At 43.9% G+C, this 22,384-nt stretch overlaps 1 pseudogene; it reads right to left on the bottom strand.

Annotated features, from left to right (window-relative positions):
* Nucleotides 1–11,822: 11,822 nt before the first annotated feature.
* On the bottom strand, nucleotides 11,823–14,900 carry LOC130830800 (UBA-like domain-containing protein 2; annotated as a pseudogene).
* Nucleotides 14,901–22,384: the final 7,484 nt, after the last annotated feature.

Here is a 22,384-nt window from a genome sequence, read left to right as displayed (position 1 = left end):
GAGATTATCATACTAGTGAAGTAAGCCAGACAGAGAAAGACAAATACCATATGATATCATTTATACGTGGAATCTAAAATATAACACAAGTGAACTTATCTACAAAACCGAAAGGGATTCACAGACATAGAGAACAGACTTGTGGCTGCCAAGGGCCAGGTTGGGGAGGGATGGACTGGGAGATTAGGTTAGCAGATGCAAACTATTATGTACAGAATGGATACCAACAAGTTCCTACTGTACAGCACAGGTAACTATATTCAATATCCTGTGATAAACATAATGGAAAAGAATATTTTAAAAGAGACTGTTTATATATGTATAACTGAATCACTTTGCTGTACAGCAGAACAACACAACACTGTAAATCAACTATACTTCAGTAAAAAAAATAAATAAATTAAAAAAACTGTCTGGACTGGCTGGATTATATTCAGGTACTTAACACAGCACAAGTGTATTTCTTGCTCATACGACTGTTTCAGGCACTGCTTGTGGTCATTACTCTGGGACCCAGCCTCCTGGAGGCTTCATCTCAACGTGTTTCCATGATCACTGGGCAGGAAACAGGAAATGTGGGAAACAGTGCAAAAGCTCTGAAGTCTCTGCCTGTAAGTGATACACGTCCATGGTCCATGCCATTCACACTTCATTAGCAATGCAAGTCACATGGCCACACCTCACTTCAAAGGAGCCTGGGGAAATGTAAACCTTTCACATAGCCAAAAAGAAAGAACTAGAATTCATGTGAAGCCCTACATAGACATAGGACTCCCCTCCCACTCCCCTATTAATTTGTGTACCTGTTCATGACTACTGTTTACTGCTAGAATGAAACAGAGTTCAGCATCAATTCCATTCCTATTATTGTGTTTGTCTGTATAGATAGAAGTTATCAGAAACTTTGGTCACGTAAGTAGATGGGAATGAAGGAGTTGTGTCATAGCAATGTCATCCATTTCTTTCATCTCCTCTGTGTTAAATGCTAAAAGTCTAACAGTGATCTGTCACAAACATTAACTTATAACAATAATCCACCAGTGGACACCCTATGTCCTTCTTTATTTTTCTTGAAAGCACAACTTAGAAACTAAAGTTGCCAAAGGATCTGTATCCTTTCCCAACATCCACACGAATATTTCAAAGAACACCCAGAGGTTTTATACCCCATGGCAATGCCACACAGTGAGAATCAAGTTGAGTGGAAGGATGCCTTTCTTTTGGGAAGCAGGGAACCTCAGTTGTACAATTGTGAAAGGGCAGGGCTGAAAAGGGAAACTAATCCTCCATCACTGGTGGATGGAAGTTGAACACAGGATGGAAATTGATTTTGTCTTAAAACCACTCATGTCTGCATATGCCTTGGAATGCTGTTGTGTGACCCAGGGGTCCAAGTACCCCAGTGTGAAGTGTGCTACATTAAAATTCACTGCCCAAACCATGAGAGTGTAAATTCCCTCCCACTCTTTCATGCACTATTATATTGTACATTTGAAGTTCTTATTTTTTCTTTTGTTCATTCAACACATATTGATCAGAAGGACTAGAAATTTAGTGATGTGTAGTTTAGGGGATCTAGATTCTTGTGTGGCTTTTTTCTAACATTCTTTCTAACAAATCATGTACCTATGAGAAGAACACTCCACCTTTTGGGGCCACAAATTTTATCATCTCTAAATTAAGGACTAGATTGGATATTCTGTAAGATCCCTTTTTGCTTTAACATTGAATTCCTTATTCCTTCCCCCTTTGTTTTAGTCAACTCAGACTGTCATGACAAAATACCACAGATTGGGTGACTTAAACAACAGACATTTATTTCTCACAGTTGTGGAGCCTGGAAGTCCGAGATCAAGGTGCTGAGAGATTCGGTTCTTGAAAAGGGCTCTCTTCCTGGCTTGTACACAACCAGTTTCTCATCATACCCTCACGTGGCACAGAGAGAGAGCTCTGGTCTCTTCCTCCTCTTATAAGGTCACTAATACCATCATCAGGGTCCCTTCCCCATGACCTCATCTAAATCTAATCACCTCCCAAAGGCCCCACTTCCAAATACCATCACATTGGAGGTTAAGACTTCTACATGTGAATTTGGGGGGGACACACACATTCAGTCCCACAACAGTCCTTAATGATTTTTCATAGTAACTGAAACAGGAAACCCTCCAAAAGCTCACATCTATTTCAAAATTCAGTGATTTTACTCCTCTCTGCTCCATCACTGGGCACCTGGTGAGGAAAACTTAACGATGACGGCAGGGCTGCTTACGATAAGCAGAGTCTGAGCGTCTTCAGTGCAGGAGAAGGGCTTCCATAATTCACAGACCAGATAATTAGCCTCTAAAGAATCAAAAGTTGAAAGTAACTATTTTAAATCGCCCCACACCGAAGCAGTGAGTTTTGCACCATCCACTGCTGCGTTTGGGTATTGCTGTCACTTCTTTGCACAGCCATCTTCCAATTTTTGGAAGGATTCTATGTCAATATGCTGCTGATGTCAGCCAGCACCTCATGCTCACAGTCATTGTAAAAAACAAAGCTCAGCTAAGATGAGTAACACCTAACACATTTTTAAAAGAAAACATTTCCACAAGTCCTCCACGGACATACAATTATCTTTAATTTTTACATTTGTAATTTGTATCTTACGTAGGGTCGATAATTTCATGTTGGTCTATTTCTACACTAATTACCATTTATTGTGTATATACTTCGTGTTAGCTAGTGTGCCTTGTGCATTGCACCTGTGATCTAATTTTTCCTTATACAGAACTTTGAGCTAGGCAGTAACCTTCCTTGGAGCGTGTGACAGGTTGAATTATGTCCCCTAAGAAGTCATTTGTTGAAATCCTAACCTCCAGTATCTCAGAATGCGACCTTATGAGGGAATAAGGTCATTGCAGATGTAATTAGTTAAGCTATACTGAAGTAGGTGGGTACCTAGTGCAATAGGACTGGAGTCCTTATAAGATGGCCACGTGAAGACAGAGACAGAGAGAGATGCCATGTGAACATGGAGGATTATGGTGATGTATTTATGAGCCAAGGAGTGTCAAGACTGCTGGCAGAGGAAGAGATGAGGAAGGATTCCTCTTCTCCAAACTGTGAGACAATATATTTTTGATCTTTCAAGCCACCCAGTTTGTGGTACTCTGTTATGGCAGCCCAGGGAACTAATACAGAGAGCTTCAGTGATTTACCCAACACCAGTAATGAATACATGGCAATTAGTGTTTGAATGGAGGTCACCAATTCTGAAGACTGAGTTTTTAACCGGCACCCCTCACTGTCTCCTTGAGAACACTTTCTGCTTTACATTATACAAAAGAAGATTCTCACTTTTACACATCCTTCATAATTACCACTTACTACTCATGTCTGGTAGTAGCATAAAACAATTTACCAAACTATCACTTTATGGATACTAGCCCAGAGGGAGTCATACATATTAAATATAGAGGCACATTTTTTAGCACCTTTGAGAGTGTTTTTGTGCACAGTGAGACTATTCAGAGATTTACCTTGTTTTTTAAAGTCAATATTTAATATATTAAAATTACAGACTATAAAATCTAATCATAAACTTTTAAATTCAATTGACCCTTATTATTCTAAGTATGTCAAATTAAAAAAAGATTTTTTTACAGAGGCTTATCAAAAAAGAAAGGCTTAGAATTTCAAAACTTTGCTATTTCTAAAAACTGTAGCACAGGAAGAAGGAAGAGTGCCGGGAATTCGTATGCCTCAGTTCCTTAATCACTCGAATTACAGGCTTTCTCCTGCATCTGCAGACCCGTGACTACCTATGAGCTCTCCCAAGGTTGGCCTGCGGTCAGCAGGGGAGGAGGACTGGGGAAGAAGAGGGATAGGATGTCGCTCAGTAAGTGGGGTCAAAATAGAACTTTTTGACCTAAGGTAGCAAATTTCAAAAAGGCTATTTGAGAGGGGTGCCAATAACCTACAGTTGAGAAAGTTGATTGCATTTGTCTAGCTGGACGTTTAGGATTTATAAAAGGGTCACAATCTTTTCCTGGAGGAAGAAAGCATGAAGGATCTCTCTGTTAGATGCAATTTTAAGTTTTAGACTATGAAATGTAGAGTTCATTGATTCAGAGGGAGTGGGTTCACCTCCTCATCATATTTACCTCTTCTGTGGATGTACAAGGGCAAGCATTTATACCTATATTTTATTAGGCTATGATAGGTTCTTACGCAGGTGGCTTCAAACTACTTTCTCCTCTTGGTGTTCATGCCCTTGGGTTTTCCCTTCCCCTTGAACTTGGGCTGGCCCTGCGAATCGTTTTAACCTATAGAATGCTACAGAAATGATGCTGTGTCCAACTCCAGATTTAAGCCTAAGGAGGTCTAGCAGCTTCAATTTTGTCCTCTTGGGAGCCCTGTGTCACCGTTAAGAAGTCCAGCTACCCTCCCTGAGACCATGGGGAGAGGTCATGTGAAGAAAGAAAGGTCCTGAGAGTAAATGGAGAGAGAGGAGCCCAGCCTTCCCAGCTGAGTCCTGCTCCCATCTGCACCACCTGCTGAATGCAGCCACGTGAGTGACCACTGGCAAGACCGCAGAAGGATGGCCCTGCTGAGTCAAGCCCAGACTGCAGAATCATTAACACTAAGTAAAGTGGTTCTTGTTTTCAGCCACAGAGTTTTGGGGTAGTTTGCTGCTCAGTGAGGAATAACTGGCACTGGCTGCGAATGAGCCCTTCCAAGGGTTAGAACTGTTCACCACTATTGTAAGAGACCCTTATGGGTTGATTTGTATCTCACCCAGAAGACATGCTGAAGTCCCAACTCCCAGAACCTGTGAACTTTTTTTCCCTTGGACATAGTGTTGCTGCTGATGTCATCAGGTTAAGATGAGGTCATTAGGGTGGGCCCTAATCCAGTATGGCTGGCCAATTCATAAGAAGAAGAGACACACACACAGGGAGGATGCCAGGTGAAGGCGGAGGCAGAGACTGGAGTGATGCATCCACAAGCCAGTGACTGCCAAGCGCGAATGGCTGTCCCCAGCTGCTAGGAGTGAAGCATGAAACAGATCCTCCCTCAGAGTCCCCAGAAGGAACCGACCCCGCCAATACCTTGGTTTGGGCCTTCCAGCCTCCAGCACTGTGAGAGAATACGTTTCTGCTGTTTTCAGCCACCCTGTTTGTGGCACTTTGCTACGGCAGCCCAGAAAACAAATGCAGAGGGTCTTGAAGACAACAGATGAGAAGAGGAGAGGGGAAGCAGGGCGGGGACCAGCGCACAGGGCCCGAGCCCGAGTACCTCCCTCAAGCCTGCATCCCAGGCACCTTGCTCACCTCACCCTGGTCCCTAGTAGCACATTATGAAGTAAAGAATCCTAACTAACTTTAGCTCAGAGGTCTTCCAGTTTATTTTAGCTGTCCTGAAGTTATTCTGCACCTCCACGGAGTTTCTTCCATGTTCACCGTGGACTTCCCTGTCCATCAAAGATAGAACAGGATCAACTCGTCTCCACCTTCTAGGCTGAAGCCGCCCCAGGGTGGTGAAAGCTGCCTCCTCTAAGTGACCGCAGGGCTATCAGGACTACCTTTGCTGTCGGGAGTTACGAGGTGGCTGGGGTTTGCTGTCTCTGGGTCTCCGTTTGCATTGCAGGCCAGACTTGCAATGAGAGGCTGCTATTCCCAAGGGTGGTGAAATGAACACAAAGCCATCAGGGGTGATTAAGAAAAACTGACTGGCTGAGAGGCAGTTATTTTTCCCCCTAATGTTCTTTCACAGAGAATCTGAGTTCTGGCAGGAACAAATATGTTGGGGCACCTGCACCCACTCTTTACAAACCCCGGAGGACAAGTGAACTTTGGTAACGACAGCAACGTGTCCTTCAGGTGCTAGAGGAAGAGCTGGACCCCGGCTCTTCTCGTGACGTCCGCACGTATTCTGAGCCATTTGGTCAGTTGAGTTGTGGCTCCGCATTTGTCATGATCATTGCAAGGGCCTCGGGCCATTTAAAGCAAATTTACTTAACCTTTGCTTTGAGGTTTTATTTTCTTTCTTTCGCCTTCAGCAGAGCTCTGAGGGCAGTACGAGTTACATGGCTGACATTTGCATACATGTTGGAAAACTTGTTCTTTAGAATGAGAACCTTGGGCTGAAACTATGTTAAGAGACATTTCCTAGCAAGGAAATTCCCTAGTGAGACTATTTCTGAAGCGATTTTTTGCTGTAATGATAGCATTGCCTTCCTGCAGGGGAGAGCCTCGGGCCATCCAGAGACTAGAAGTATCACAACAAAGACATTGACCAAGGAAGTTTAAAAGAGTCAGTTGCCAGGTGAGGGGGGGCAGGTATGATAGTGTCACGGTTGGGTGTTATGCTGGGTGGCATTGGGTTCCCTGAATGACACCGGGCACAAAAGGGCAAAGCACACGATGAGAAGCTGCTAGAGTAGAAAAGCCAGAGAGAGGCGAACATTTTTTTTTTCTGTTCCCTCGTCCCCTCTGTGCCCAAGCATGCCACTAAGTGTTATGCATTGTCTTGGACAGGGAGGAGGACACAGGGACCATGGAAAACCCACCTGGCTGTAGCTGGAATTTGTGACCAGATGGAGGAAGCAGCCCATTGAAGCACAGGCAGCCTTTTCTATCATTGGCCCCTTTTGTGAACTCGAGGTACGGGCTGGATGAGGAAATGGCAAAGGTGCCAAGGTCCAGGGCTGATGTTCTTGGGGGAAGTGCCTTTAGCAGCTGCATCAACCAAGCTTTTCCCTTTTACGTCGTCAGTGACCTGATATACCAATACCAAACAAAACCTCCCTGAGCACTAAGTAATTGTTACAAATCCAATAAACTAAAGCAAACCCAAAGTTCTCTTAGACGTTTCAATACTGAGAATGACTTTCACCTTAAAATCATATGTTTAAATCAACAGCACAAATACACATTTCAAATTGTAGTGAAAAGGCTATCTTACAGGCAAAATACCAAATATGCAGACACCTTCTTAACATAAGGGTACTGACACTAGTGTTCTGATTCTCTTAAGCATTTCTATGCTTAATTCTGAATTCTCCCCAGGTTGAAAACACTTACTCGTTTAAGGAAGATGCATACCCTACTAGTTAACCAACATTCTCTACTGAGGGAGACTTACAGCTGACGGCTGCCTCGATTCTCATTTGTGACCCTGATGGAATGTGCTTGGTTTCTGCTATTCCTTTATGATTCATGGCAAGAGAGCAGTGGTCTCCCTGCATTTAAATTATGCACCTGACCTAATTCTTCTGTCTACTCCAGCAGGAGGCCCCAGCTCCCACCTCACTGATAAACTTTAGGTATGTGAACATTTTTTTCTTGTAACCCTGGAGACCTTTGAATGGGATGGGTTCCCATCAAGTTTAAAGACCACCAGGCCTCATGGAAGCTTCCAGTCTTTCAATCTAAGAAAGAGATGACATAACCCTTTCAGACATTTTACATTATAGATAATTAAATTTTGTAATTTTAGTGATTTTCAGTGACCGAAGGTTATTATTTATGAAGCTGGTCAACTGATAGTCTCTTTCAGTCAGGCAATGCTTTTCAGTTTTGAATTTCCTACATGCTGAATTATTCATTGATTTAATAAATGAGCCAATAACAGCAATAACAAGGCTCAATAAAAATGCATTCTATTGGGCTTCCTAGGTGGCGCAGTGGTTAAGAATCCGCCTGCCAATGCAGGGGACAGAGGTTTGATCCCTGCTCCAGGAAGATGCCACTTGCCACGGAGCAACTTAGCCGGTGCACCACAACTATTGAGGCTGCGCTTTAGAGCCCGTGAGCCACAACTATTGAGCCCATGTGCTGCAACTACTGAAGCCCATGCGCCTAGAGCCCGTGTTCTGCAACAAGAAAAGCCACTACAATCAGGAGCCCATGCACCACAACGAAGAGTAGCCCCCACTCACTGCAACTAAAAGAAAGCCCGTGCACAGCAAAAAAGACCCACACAGCCAATAAAATAAATAAATAAATAAATAAATAAATAAATACATTTATTTTAAAAAATGCATTCTATCACTTGTTCTTACAAATTTAAAAAAACCTGTTAATTCTCACTTTTTGCATCTCACTATGGACCCCATGACTTTCCAAATGTATATCAGAGGACACAGTCACTATTCTCTTTTTGAAGCTAAAATCGTGTCAGCTTTGGCAAGTGAGACCTTTCCATATGACCTTTTAAACTTGTTTTGTTGCCTAACATATGATCTCTTTTCTGACCAACTTTTAAAATCTTTGAACTTGATGGAATCCTGAAATGTTTTTTTATCAACTTCTTGCCTCTTAAGATCATGCCACTCTTACAGATATTACAATGGTAGATAACTGAATTTTGGATTTCTCTCACGGCTTTATCTCATTGAGTCCCAGTTTTCAAGGTCATTCTGCTGACACGACACACCTGGCTTTGAATCCCAGCATCACCACTTGCCAGCTGTTCCTGGGCAAGTTTTGCATCCATTCTAAGCCTGTTTGCTCATGTAAACATGCAGATGATATTGATACCCATTTTAAGGGGTTTAATGAGAGAAGTAAGTGAGATAATGTATATGTAGTCTTTTTTTTTTTTTTTTTTAGAAAAGTCTCTTTTAAGTTTTAAATTAAAATTTCACCCTGGTGAGATGACTGATTTGGGAACTAAATCCAAAGGCAAGCTCTCCACTCTTGTCTGCGGCCAGGATACACGGGGGAGGCAGGGCGGCTGTGGGGTCAGGCCCCTGCTGGCAGAGTTTGGGCCTCTGACCCAGCTGGCTCTTCAAGTCCCGCACAAGCCCTGCACACCTAGCTGGAGACAGAAGTGACCCCAAGAGAGGCGACAAGAACTGGGGAGCCACTGACTGGGGGTGGGGACAGCCTCCTGATGGCCAAGAGGCCCTGACACCTTCAGCCACCCAGCACCTCTGGGAGCCCCTCCTGCTGCCACCACGTGGAGTAGAGAGGTGGTGGTCCTTCTCCTGATTCCAAAAGGCATGACCTTTGAAAGGAGGCAGCTAGCAGACACCTCGTGACTGCAGGATCACGCCACCTGGCTGCCAAGCACCTGCCCTGGGACTGGGGTGGAGGGAAGGTGCTGGGCCAAGGGGAGGGTCCTCTGGCCCTTCCCCGCGGACCCCCCCCCCCCCCCCCGTCAGCCAGCCCCATTCTCACATACATTAGTCACTTTTACATATTCATATATATATTATGGTTATATATTAAAAAGAGAAGGTGCACCCGCCATGTGGCGGCGTGAGTAGGAGCCTGGGGCTGAAAGCCAGGTCCCCAGAGCTCAGACCCTCAGAACCCGGAGCCGAGAGCTGAGCCGGATGCCAAACCTCGTGGAGTCAGGGTGCATATCATATGAAAATGGTGAAAGAAAGAGATCAATTGGACTCATTTTGTATCTCAAGAAGTAAGCAGTAGATGGCACTAGAAGACATCATAATTTACTCTTAAAGTTCTTTGGAGGAGGTCCTGATAAAGAACCAGGTGCTGCTGCCAAAAACGAACGGGGAGAATTCGGGAGGGGCCAAAAGGAGGAGGGAGGGGACGATATGTCCTGCCAGCTTCCCAGAAGCCCTCACACTGGAATCCATCTTGGCTGAGAGATGCACAAGTGCACCACCAGGGAGGACCCAGAGTCAGACCAGATATGGGATCCGGGTGAGCCTTGAGCTTCAAAGCGAAGAGCACCAACTTCTATACAGCCACTGTACTGAGGTCGGAGGCCCTGAGGCATGTGGGATCTTAGCTTCCGGACCTGGGATCGAACCTGCACCCCCTGCATTGGAAGGTGAAGTGTTAACCACTGGACCGCCAGGGAAGTCCCAGATGGAAAATTGCTGCCAGGCAAGGAGCCTCCTCCATTCTGCCTTATTGTAATTGACCAAAAATCTATTTCACGCAAGCCATCTAAAGGCTACCGTCTCCCCAGTCACTGCTGTGCAGGTGTGACTGTGTTACATCGGTTCATTTGTAACTGCGGCATGAGCAAACATGGATGTCCCACTTGTGATTTGCACAAAAGAAGAGCAGCGTGCAGTGATTCGCTTTTTGTGGTCTGAGGGAGTACCTGTGCCGTAATTTATCGAAGAATTTGTGCGCAGTATGGAGAAAGTGTTTTGTCGTGAAGACGTGTCTATGAATGGATAGAGAAGTTCAAGGAAGGTCACACAGGTGCTGGCCATCAAGAAGGAACTGGACGCCCGTCCACAGCTGATGAACAACATTGAGCGTACACGTGAAATGATTCTGTCGAATAGAAGAGTGACAGTGGATTATGTGGCAAATCATTTGCAAATCAGCTATGGCTCTACCTATGAAATAACCCACAACAGACTTAGGTTTTGAAAAGTTTGTGCTGAAGCCTAAACTTCAGATTAAGTGCAGAGGACTCCTATCCAAGGGCATTGTGATCTTGCATGACAATGCATGTCCACACACTTCTGCCCACACTGTCAAAACGCTGCAAAAACTTCGTTTTGAGGTGTTAAAGCATCCTCCCTATAGTCCTGATCTTGTTCCATTGGACTTTCACCTGTTTGGTTCCCTGAAAGCAGCCCTGTGAGGATGAAGATTCACTTCCGATGAAGAAGTGAAGACAGCAGTGCATTTGTGGCTCGCAGCTCAGCCTAAAACATTTTTTAATGAGGGAATATGAAAGCTTGTGGACAGATGGACAAAGTGTACTGAAAAGCAAGGAGATTATGTCGAAAAATGATATATTTGTCTTTTCTAAAAGTTAATTAACCTTGGGAGCTTGTTTGGAGGTTCTGGCGGGGGAGCGCAGCTGCTCGTGTGCCCTTGGCCAAGGAGCGGTCCTCCTCTGTCTGGGAGGGTCGTCCTCTTCGGCCGGGCGTGCAGCTTCGGGAGGGACGCGCGTGGGGCGGTGGGGGACGCCCGCCTGGCCGGCGGGATCAGCCGGGTCGACCCTGGAGATCGGTGGGGTGACAGATGTCGCGGCCAGATCGCCCTCACATCCAGAGAAAACCATAATCCCAAAGGAAACATGTACCATAATGTTTATTGCAGCACTGTTTACAATAGCCAGGACATGGAAGCAACCTAAATGCCCATCAACAAAGGAATGGATAAAGATGTGGCATATACATACAATGGAATATTACTCAGCTATAAAAAGGAATGAGATGGAGCTATATGTCATGAGGTGGATAGACCTAGAGTCTGTCATACAGAGTGAAGTAAGTCAGAAAGAGAAAAACAAATATTGTATGCTAACTCACATACGGAATCTAAAAATGGTACTGATGAACTCAGTGACAAGAACAAGGATGCAGATGCAGAGAATGGACTGGAGAACTCGAGGTTTGGGAGGGGGCGGGGGGTGAAGGGGAAGCTGAGATGAAGTGAGAGAGTAGCACAGACATATATATACTACCAACTGTAAAACAGATAGCCAGTGGGAAGTAGTTGTATAACAAAGGGAGTTCAACTCGAGGATGGAAGATGCCTTAGAGGACTGGGATGGGGAGGGTGGGGGGGACTCAAGGGAGGGTGGGGGGGAGTCGAGGGAGGGAGGGAATATGGAGATATGTGTATAAAAACAGATGATTGAACTTGGTGTACCCCCGAAAAAATAATAAATAAAATTAAAAGTTAATTAAAATAAAAAAAAAAAAAAAGAGAGAGAGAAAACTTGCCTGAAGAGAAACTCCTGAAGGACCCAAATGGCTCAGGAAGTTTACTGTCCCCCCACCCACAAAAATTCTCTTATAAAATCTTCCAGTGCGATCTTCAGGAAACCCCCCCCCCGCCCCAGCTCCCCCCCCCCTCCCCGGCCCCAGGCCTCCTATGTCCCCATGACCCTGGACTGCCCCCCAGCTCCAGTCCAGGACCCGGCGGCATCCAGTCTCATCTCTGGCCATCCATCGCAGCCACGGCTTTCTGCTGGGTGCCCCCCTGCTGTGCTCCGGGGGGCCACGTGGGCTGTGGGCGGTGGAGGTGGTGGAAGCTGTGGGCCGTGGGGGAGGAGGGCGGGATCCAGGCGGCCTGGTGGCTGGGTGGGGACGAGGCCCAGAAGGGGCTGAAGTTTGCGGGGGGGGGGGGGGGGGGGGGGGGGGGGGCAGGCCACGGCGGTCATGGGGCTGTTGCTGCCCTGCAGGCCCTCGGAGGCGCGGAGCTTGGAGAACATGGCCAGCGCGTCGGGGGGAAGTTGGGCAGTGTGGCAGGTGTGTTGCTGGGCGTGCACATCACCTGGTGGTGGTGGCGGCTGTTGGGAATGTTGGTTTCTTGGAAAAACGTGCTGAGGGCGGTCTCGAACTGCCAGTGCGCCGCCTGCAGCAGCTGCTTCGCCTGGTCGGCCGCGCAGCCCGCGGCCAGCACGAACTGGTTGATCATGACCTGGTGCCGCAGCTCATCCGTGTTCACCGACTTGGCTCCGGCCGGCGTGCACTCCGGGGCTCGACGGCCGCGGGAGGCCGGCCGCCCTCGGCTCGCGCTCGCCGCCGCCCGCGGCCCCCGGACCCTCGCCCGCCCCGCCGCCCCGCCGCCCCGCCGCCGCCGGGCGCGTGTTCTATATGCAGTCTTTATCACTGTGCTTGGAACATATAATTTAATAAATGGTAGTTGTAATAAATGTTATTGTTAATATTATTTTATGTAAAAATAACTCAGATGAATTAACGAGTAATGTGAACATGTGTGTACATGTTAAGGACTAAACATGTATCACAACCTAAATGGATAAAGAAGATGTGGTACATATGTACAATGGAACACTATTCAACCATAAAAAAAGAATGAAATAATGCCATTTGCAGCAACAGGGATGGACCTAGAGATTATCATACTAAGTGAAGTAAGTCAGATAGAGAAAGACAAATATCATGATATTGTTCTTATGTGGAATCTAAAAAAAATGATACAAATTAACTTACAAAACAGAAATAGACTCATAAACATAAAAAACAAACTCATGGTTAACAAAGGGGAGGAGGGGAGGGGAAAGTTAGGAGTTTGGGATTAAAATATACACACTACTATATATATAATAGATAACGAATAAGGACCTACTGTATAGCACAGGGAACTAGACTCTATCTTACAACATATAATGGAAGAGAATATAAAAAAGAACACACACACATATATATAATTGAATCATTTTGCGGTACACCTGAAAGTTACACAACATTGTAAATGAACTGTATTTCAGTGAAAATTTTTAGAAAATTAAAACTTAAATAAAGAAAAAGACTAAACATAGACGTTTACATACATTTCACCCTCCCCGACCTCAGGCTCCTGCCACCAGGCTCCTGAGAAGAAGTATTTGCCATCCTTGGAGAAACTCCAGCATGAGATGATAGGTGATAGGTTGTGAAAAGATTCACAGAAATGTTAGCGAGAGGAGAAAAAGAGCTTTTATTCACTTTCCAAGAAAGGAAAGGGGCCAGGTGCACAGAGTGGTATTGTCACCGAAGGGTGGGGGTTTGAGTCTTTGATTGGGCTTCAAAGGGCAGGTGCAGGACAGAGGCGATGGGTTCATATCTGCTTCGCTCCACAGTTATATCCAAGCTGGCCTTGCTTCTATAGGATGGGGTTTTTCTGAGAATCTGTAACTTTTTGTCTTCAGTGATTTTCCAGTCCTTGGATGTCTGAAAGAGACTTAATAGGGGCCCTTGACAGGTGTTACTCCATTTTGAATCATGTTAGATGGGTTTATATGAGATGTTACCTCACGTTGAAATTCCACAGCCTCTGTGAGAAGTCAGGAGCTTCAGTGCGTCTCTGGTCTTTTCTGAGGTGAAATTTCTTCGGAGGGAGAAGAGACATGGAAGCCTGACGGGCCTGTGAGCTGGGAGGGGGGTTAGGCGCTGGGAGCTGGGGGAGGGTAGTTTGGAGCATTAAATAGAGAAGCTGCAGAGACTCGTCACGTGTTTCTTATTCTCAATTTGGCCAAGTGTCTGGTCTCTGTTTTCTCTCACCTCTTTCTTTGCATTAGTCAAATGCTGTCCCCTTCAAATCCGTAACATTTCATCCTCCCTTGTTGCCCTGGAAACAGCTCCTTTTTTTTCCAGCCAGGAGGGTTTTATTGATCTCTCTGCCTTCTTTCAACGTCTTTTTAAAAATAAAAACAACATCAGATGCAAACCCTGCGTCCTAAGAAGTCCTCCTTGAAAAACGCAAACATTTACAAATATGTGTATTTACTAACTTTCTTTAGGAATGAGACAAACTCCTTCTTTTTTATTTTTTTGGTGGGTGTGTTGTTTTCCCTGTTTCTAATCACACTCAAGACCACCTCTATTTTCTTTTGTGGTACCTAATATGTTTGATTGACTGTATTCTTTTAATACATTTATATTAACGTTAAAATTAATTTGGGACATCTGCCCCATCTCTGACTGACAGCGTCATAGAATTTAATATATACACCCGAACCACGTACAACTCTGCCATATGATAGAAAGAATTCCATGTTTCAGGTGGTGAGCTACCCACCTTAAGCAGTATCTCATATAGTAAAATTCTGGTACAATTAAGCCTAATTTAAGGCCCAACATATAATAACCTAAGCTTTGAGAAGACTTAGAATAATTCTATTTCACATCTGAAAGCATTCTCAGAGATCACCAAAGCCTTAGATTCTCGGGGGATAGTTCATCTAATTAAGAGAGGAAATAACTCGATAGCCAAAGCTACTTCCCATTTTAAAAAGGAAATAGAAAATTCCTCTAAAACATGACAGATTGATAAAAACTGAGGTGCACACTTCCCCACGTCCATTACTGGTGAGGCTAAGGACACCTGCAGACAAAGCCTCTGGGCTCCACGGTGGATCGGGGCAGTGGACTGGGGTTCCTCTCGTGGAGACGTGCCCGACTTGTTCTCTTCAGCTCTTCTGTAATCAGGGGAGGCTGCAGGAAGGGCTCCCTTCATGCCCCGACCCCACTCGAGGCATCCATGCCCACCTTTGTTCAGGAGGGACAACCGTGCCCAGCATGGGGTTCCCTGTGTGTGGTGAGTCAATGCGGGTCCACACACGAGGAGGCTGCTCCTTCTCGGTCCCTTCCTTGCTGGGTCCTGACCCACAAGGTGGAAAGTCCCAGCTCCTCTTTGCTGTCTCCTAGCTCTACCCATCCTGGCCTCACTGGAGTAACTCACCACTTTCTCTCTTCCATCCCCTTTTCCCAGCCCTTACACTTTCTAGGTCTGGGAAGAGGAAAGCTGGCTCTCTAGGCTGGCATCCTTCAATCTTTGTTTCTCCCTGAGTTCAGCTGGTTCTTTAAGTCTTGGTTTCTGCTGAGAAGCGGGCTAGGAGACAGGACCCTGGAACTGATGAAGGAAAAACACATACAAAACAGGCTACTTTAAAACATAACCAGCCAAATTATTTTTAGAAATCAGATTATTTTGGAGCTGAAAAAGGTAACCAATTATTAGTCTGGTTCTTTCATTTATTAGTGGGGAAACTGAGGCCCAGAGATGTTAAAGTGTTTGCTCCAAGTCACCTAGGTAGTGGTAGAGGCAATGCCACCGTCCCTATCTCCATGCTCTCAGACAAGTATTATTTCCAGAAGACTGTGTTGTCCTTTATGTAAGAACTCAATTACTATATTAAAAGTTTCTAATCAACCCTAGACTGGCTTTAAGGTTTAATGAAAATGGTACAATCTTGTTACCTGTACCAGAAGAACATGAATAACCCATATGAAGCATATATCTCAAAGAATTCAGAAAAGAATAGTTCTTGGTCATTCCAGACAGTTGACTGTCTGTCATCAAATTGAGGAAGTGGCCTAGTGAAGATGCTTCCTCTAGGTCAATGTGTAATAAAGCAATAAATCATTAACCAACCAAATAGTGTCGCTACTAGATGAAAAACTGCTAACCAGAACTCAATTTTTCTGAGCAGACTGGCAAGAAATGCCGAGGATGCTTGTCCTTAGCATGCAATGTAGTGTTTCCTATAGCCTCTCAACATTCATTATTTCTTCCTGGTCTTCGATGCTGGAAGCCTCTTTTTATTAACTTAAATCTTCATGTGTCACATTCTGTCTGAACCTCAGGGTTTCTGGAAGAAACTGAAATTAGGATTCAAAAAGCCAGGCTTCCCATAGTCCTGCATCTTGCAACCTGTGTTTCCTTTGCCCTGGAGAAAGGATACTCATGATCAGTGTGCTGTGTGCACCACGAGAGGGCACTTTAACACTTGCTTTCGAATTTACAGTTTTCAGACTCTCCAGACTGCAAACATTTGTGTCTATTGTCTCTATGCATTAGTAACATTTCGTAGTTGCTCTAACGAAATCCTCTCCCTGTCCAACGATGACACTCTGTGATTCTTAAGATTTGTTGATGATGGGAATAATTGTAAGGGATAGAATCATAAGTTAATTAAGAGGAAAACATAAGTTAATTAAGAGGAAATTGATGATAGGGCTTGCTGGTGGCACAGTGTTAAGAATCTGCCTGCCAGAAGCAATACCAGTGCTTCATCTTCTGTAACATGCAGACTCCACTCGCAAGCATCCTGGGTTATTTTGAAGCAAATCCCAGAGAGCCCATCACTTCATATTTGTGAATTTCTAAAATATGGCTCTTTTTAAAAACAACCACAGGGAGGAAAAGATGGCGGCGAAGTAGAGAGACGTGGAGTGCATCCCTCCCCACAGATGCATTGGGAATGCATGGAAGGACGCAGTCATTCTCACAGAGAACCAGCTGAACACCAGCAGACGGCCTCGGACACCAGAAAGGGCTGCGGGGAGCCCGACATAGCCGGTAGGGAGGCATCTTCGAGGGCTCAAAGAGGGTGAAGCGGCGGAGCTGTGGCAGACGGGAGGGAGTGAGAAACATTCGGAGGGTCCGCAGCGCAGCTCAGCGTTCCCGGACCGAGACATCGATCCGCGGCTGAACGGAGGGTCCGGGAGCGGGAGTGTGGGAGCAGGAGAGCTGGTTCAGGGTGAGAAACATTGTTGCCGGTAGGGTGACGGACCGAGAGGACAGGAGGGAGGAGGCCTGCGGAGAGGAGTGCCCGTTCCTGAGAGCTGCCCGGCCATGATGGCGGCTGGAGGCTGCAGGCTCACTGGCGGCTGGGAGGAGCCACGCGCATAGCCTCTCTCTCTCTTTCCGCGCCTCTGCAACAGGCAGTGGAGAGACGCCCTGCGGGCCACCTAAGGCGCTCAGGGATAACAAGTACCCTCAGGCACTCGGGCGGGGCTAGATTAAAACCCCTTGCAACGCCAGCAGCAGGGAGGCTGCCGAGAGAAAAAAAAAAGAAAAGAAAAAAACCCCCGAGAGAGGCCCAACTCTAAGACTTTCTGTGTACGCCTGAGCCACCGGCGCCCTCTGCAACAGGCACCTCCAAGCCTGACTGAGACATCAGTGCGCCACTGCTCACTCCCTCCCAGGAGAAGGAGCCACTGTTGTACCCTCTCCCTCCCCACACACCGACGCTTACAGACGAACAATAAAGGAACCTCTGCTGGTCACAGAATAACGCAAAAAAACCCAAGGACAAGCAACCCCAAAAGTTTGGACAACCATGAGGAAACAAAGAAACACCATGCAGGCAAAGGAGCAGGAAAAAAACCCACAAGACCAAATAAATGAGGAGGAAATAGGAAAAATGCCTGAAAAGGAATTTAGAGTAATGATAGTAAAAATGATACAAAATCTCGATAACAAAATAAAGTACAAGAAACAGTTCATAAGAACTCAGAAAAACAAACAGCAATGGATAACAAAATAACTGAAATTAAAAATACTCTAGATGCTATAACCAGCAGAATGACTGAGGCAGAAGAACGAATAAGTGAGTTGGAAGATAGAATGGGGGAAATAACTGCCACGGAGCAGGAAAAAGAAAAAATAATAAAAAGATTAGAAGACAGTCTCAGAGACCTCACTGATAACATTAAGCGTACCAACATTCGAATTATAGGCATCCCAGAAGAAGAAGAAAACAAGAAAGGGTCTGAGAAAATATTTGAAGAGGTTATAGTGGAAAACTTCCCCAACATGGGAAAGGAAATAATTAACCAAGTCCAAGAAGCACAGAGAGTTCCATACAGAATAAACCCAAGGAGAAATACACCGAGACACATATTAATCAAACTAACGACAACTAAACACAAAGAAAAAATATTAAAAGCAGCAAGAGAAAAGCAACAAACAACATATAAGGGAAAACCCATCAGGATAACAGCTGACCTTTCCACAGAAACTCTGCAGGCCAGAAGGGAATGGCAGGATATCCTGAAAGTCCTGAAAGAGAGAAACCTACAGCCAAGAATACTCTACCCAGCAAGAATCTCATTCGGATTTGAGGGAGAAATCAAAAGCTTTCCAGACAAGCAAAAGTTAAGAGAATTCAGCACCACCAAACCAGCCTTACAACAAGTGCTAAAGGAACTTCTCTAAGTAGAAAACACAAGAAAAGGAAAACACCTACAAATATAAACTCAAAACAATTAAGAAAATGGTAATTGGAACACACATGTCAATAATCACTTTAAATGTAAATGGATTAAATGCTCCAACCAAAAGACACAGACTGGCTGAATGGATCCAAAAACAAGACCTTTCTATATGCTGCCTACAAGAAAACCACTTCAGACCAAGGGATACATATAGACTGAAAGTAAAGGGATGGAAAAAGATATTCCATGCAAATGGAAGTCAAAAGAAAGCTGGAGTAGCAATACTCATATCAGACAAATTAGACTTGAAAGTAAAGACTATTAAAAGAGACAAGGAAGGACACTACATAATGATCAAGGGATCCATCCAAGAAGAACATATCACAATGGTAAATATCTATGCCCCCAATATAGGAGCACCTCAATACATAAGGCAAATGCTAACAGCTATAAAAGGGGACATCGACAGGAACACAATAATAGTGGGAGACTTGAACACCCCACTTACATCAATGGACAGATCATCCAAACAGAAAATAAATAAAGACACACAAGCTTTAAATGACACATTAGACCATCTCGACTTAATTGATATTTATAGGACATTCCATCCAAAAACGACAGAATACACGTTCTTCTCAAGTGCACATGGAACATTTTCCAGGATAGATCACATCTTGGGTCACAAATCAAACCTCAGCAAATTCAAGAAAATTGAAATCATATCAAGCATCTTCTCAGACCACAATGCCATGAGACTAGATATCAATTACAGGAAAAAAACTGCAAAAAATAGAAACACATGGAGGCTAAACAATTCACTCTTAAACAACCAAGGAATCACTACAGAAATCAAAGAGGAAATCAAAAAGTATCTAGAAACAAATGACAACGAAAACACAACAACCCAAAACCTATGGGATGCAGCAAAAGCAGTTCTAAGGGGGAAGTTTATAGCAATACAGTCCTACCTTAAGAAACAAGAAAATGATCGAATAAACAACCTAACCTTACACCTAAAACAACTAGAGAAAGAAGAACAAAGAAACCCCAAAGGGAGCAGAAGGAAAGAAATCATAAAGATCAGAGCAGAAATAAATGAAAAACAAAGGAAAGAAACCATAAGAAAAATAAATAAAACTAAAAGCTGGTTCTTTGAGAAGATTAACAAAATTGATAAACCATTAGCCAGACTCATCAAGAAAAAAAGGGAGAAGATGCAAATCAACAGAATTAGAAATGAAAAAGGAGAAGTCACAACGGACACCTCAGAAATACAAAACATCATGAGAGACTACTACAAGCAACTATATGCCAATCAATTGGATAACCTGGAAGAAATGGATACATTCTTAGAAAAATACAATCTTCCAAGACTGAACCAGGAAGAAATAGAAACCATGAACAGACCAATCACAAGTAAGGAAATTGAGGCAGTGATTAAAAATCTCCCAACACACAAAAGCCCAGGACCAGATGGGTTCACAGGCGAATTCTATCAAACATTTCGAGAAGAGTTAACACCTATCCTTCTCAAACTCTTCCAAAATATTGCAGAAGGCGGAGCACTCCCAAACTCATTCTACGAGGCTACCATCACCCTGATACCAAAACCAGGCAAAGATGTCACAAAAAAAGAAAACTACAGACCAATATCACTGATGAATATAGATGCAAAAATCCTCAACAAAATACTAGCTAACAGACTGCAACAGCGCATTAAAAAAATCATACACCATGATCAAGTGGGGTTTATCCCTGGGATGCAAGGATTCTTCAATATACACAAATCAATCAATGTGATACATCATATCAACAAATTGAAGGATAAAAACCATATGATCATTTCAATAGATGCAGAAAAAGCTTTTGACAAAGTTCAACATCCATTTATGATAAAAGCTCTCCAGAAAATGGGTATAGAAGGAAATTACCTCAACATAATAAAAGCCATATATGCAAAACCAAAAGCCAACATTGTTCTCAATGGAGAAAAACTGGAAGAATTCCCCCTAAAAACAGGAACAAGACAAGGGTGTCCACTCTCACCACTATTATTCAACATAGTTTTGGAAGTTTTAGCCACAGCAATCAGAGAAGAAAAAGAAATAAAAGGAATCCAAATTGGAAAAGAAGAAGTAAAATTGTCACTCTTTGCAGATGACATGATATTATATATAGAAAACCCTAAAGACTCTACCAGAAAACTGCTAGCACTCATTGATGAGTTTAGTAAAGTAGCAGGATACAAAATTAATGCACAGAAATCTCTTGCATTCCTATACACTAACAACGGAAGAGCAGAAAGAGAAATTAAGGAAACTCTCCCATTCACCATTGCAACCAAAAGAATAAAATACCTAGGAATAAACCTGCCTAAGGAGGCAAAAGATCTGTATGCAGAAAACTTTAAGACATTGATGAAAGAAATCAAAGACGACACAAACAGATGGAGGGACATACCATGTTCCTGGATTGGAAGAATCAACATCGTGAAAATGTCTGTACTACCCAAAGCAATTTACAGATTCAATGCAATCCCGATCAAATTACCAATGGCATTTTTCACAGAACTAGAGCAAGAAATCTTACGATTTGTATGGAAATGCATAAGACCCCGAATAGCCAAAGCAATCTTGAGAAGGAAAAATGGAGTTGGTGGAATCAGGCTTCCTGACTTCAAATTATACTACAAGGCCATAGTGATCAAGACAGTATGGTACTGGCACAAAAATAGAAAGGAAGATCAATGGAATAGAATAGAGAACTCAGAAGGAAGCCCAAACACATATGGGCACCTTATCTTTGACAAAGGAGGCAAGAATATACAATGGAAAAAAGACAGCCTCTTCCATAAGTGGTGCTGGGAGAACTGGGCAGCAACATGCAAAAGAATGAAATTTGAACACTTCCTAACACCATACACAAAAGTAAACTCCAAATGGATTAAAGACCTACATGTAAGGCCAGACACTATCAAACTCCTAGAGGAAAACATAGGCAGAACACTATATGACATCCATCAAAGCGCCATCCTTTTTGACCCACCTCCTAGAATCATGGAAATAAAATCAAGAATAAATGAATGGGACCTCATGAAACTTAAAAGCTTTTGCACAGCAAAAGAAACCAGAAACAAGACTAAAAGGCAACCCTCAGAGTGGGAAAAAATAATTGCCTATGAAACAACGGACAAAGGATTAACCTCCAAAATATACAAGCAGCCCATGAAGCTTAATACCAAAAAAGCAAATAACCCAATCCACAAATGGGCAGAAGACCTAAATAGACATTTCTCCAAAGAAGACATACAGATGGCCAACAAACACATGAAAAGATGCTCCACATCACTCATCATCAGAGAAATGCAAGTCAAAGCCACAATGAGGTATCACCTCACACCAGTCAGAATGGCCATCATCACAAAGTCTGGAAACAACAAATGTTGGAGAGGGTGTGGAGAAAAAGGAACTCTCCTGCACTGTTGGTGGGACTGTAAATTGGTACAGCCACTATGGAAAACAGTTTGGAGGTTCCTTAAAAAACTACAAATAGAACTACCATATGATCCAGTAATCCCACTCCTGGGCATATACCCAAAGAAAACCATAATCCCAAAAGAAACTTGTACCATAATGTTTATTGCAGCACTATTTACAATAGCCAGGACATGGAAGCAACCTAAATGCCCATCAACAAATGAATGAATACAGAAGATGTGGCATATATATACAATGGAATATTACTCAGCTATAAAAAGGGATGAGATGGAGCTATATGTAATCAGGTGGATAGAACTACAGTCTGTCATACAGAGTGAAGTAAGTCAGAAAGAGAAGGACAAATATTGTATGCTAACTCACATATACGGAATCTAAAAATGGTACTGTTGGACTCAGTGACCAGAACAAGGATGCAGATACAGAGAATGGACTGGAGAACTCGAGGTATGGGAGGGGGCGGGGGGTGAAGGGGAAACTGAGACGAAGCGAGAGAGTA

This window comes from Hippopotamus amphibius, chromosome 11 (assembly GCF_030028045.1).
Source record: "Hippopotamus amphibius kiboko isolate mHipAmp2 chromosome 11, mHipAmp2.hap2, whole genome shotgun sequence".
In the NCBI taxonomy this organism is placed as follows: Eukaryota; Metazoa; Chordata; class Mammalia; order Artiodactyla; family Hippopotamidae; genus Hippopotamus; species Hippopotamus amphibius.
Note: the sequence above shows the minus strand (reverse complement) of the source record. Positions and strands in the feature narration are given on the sequence as shown.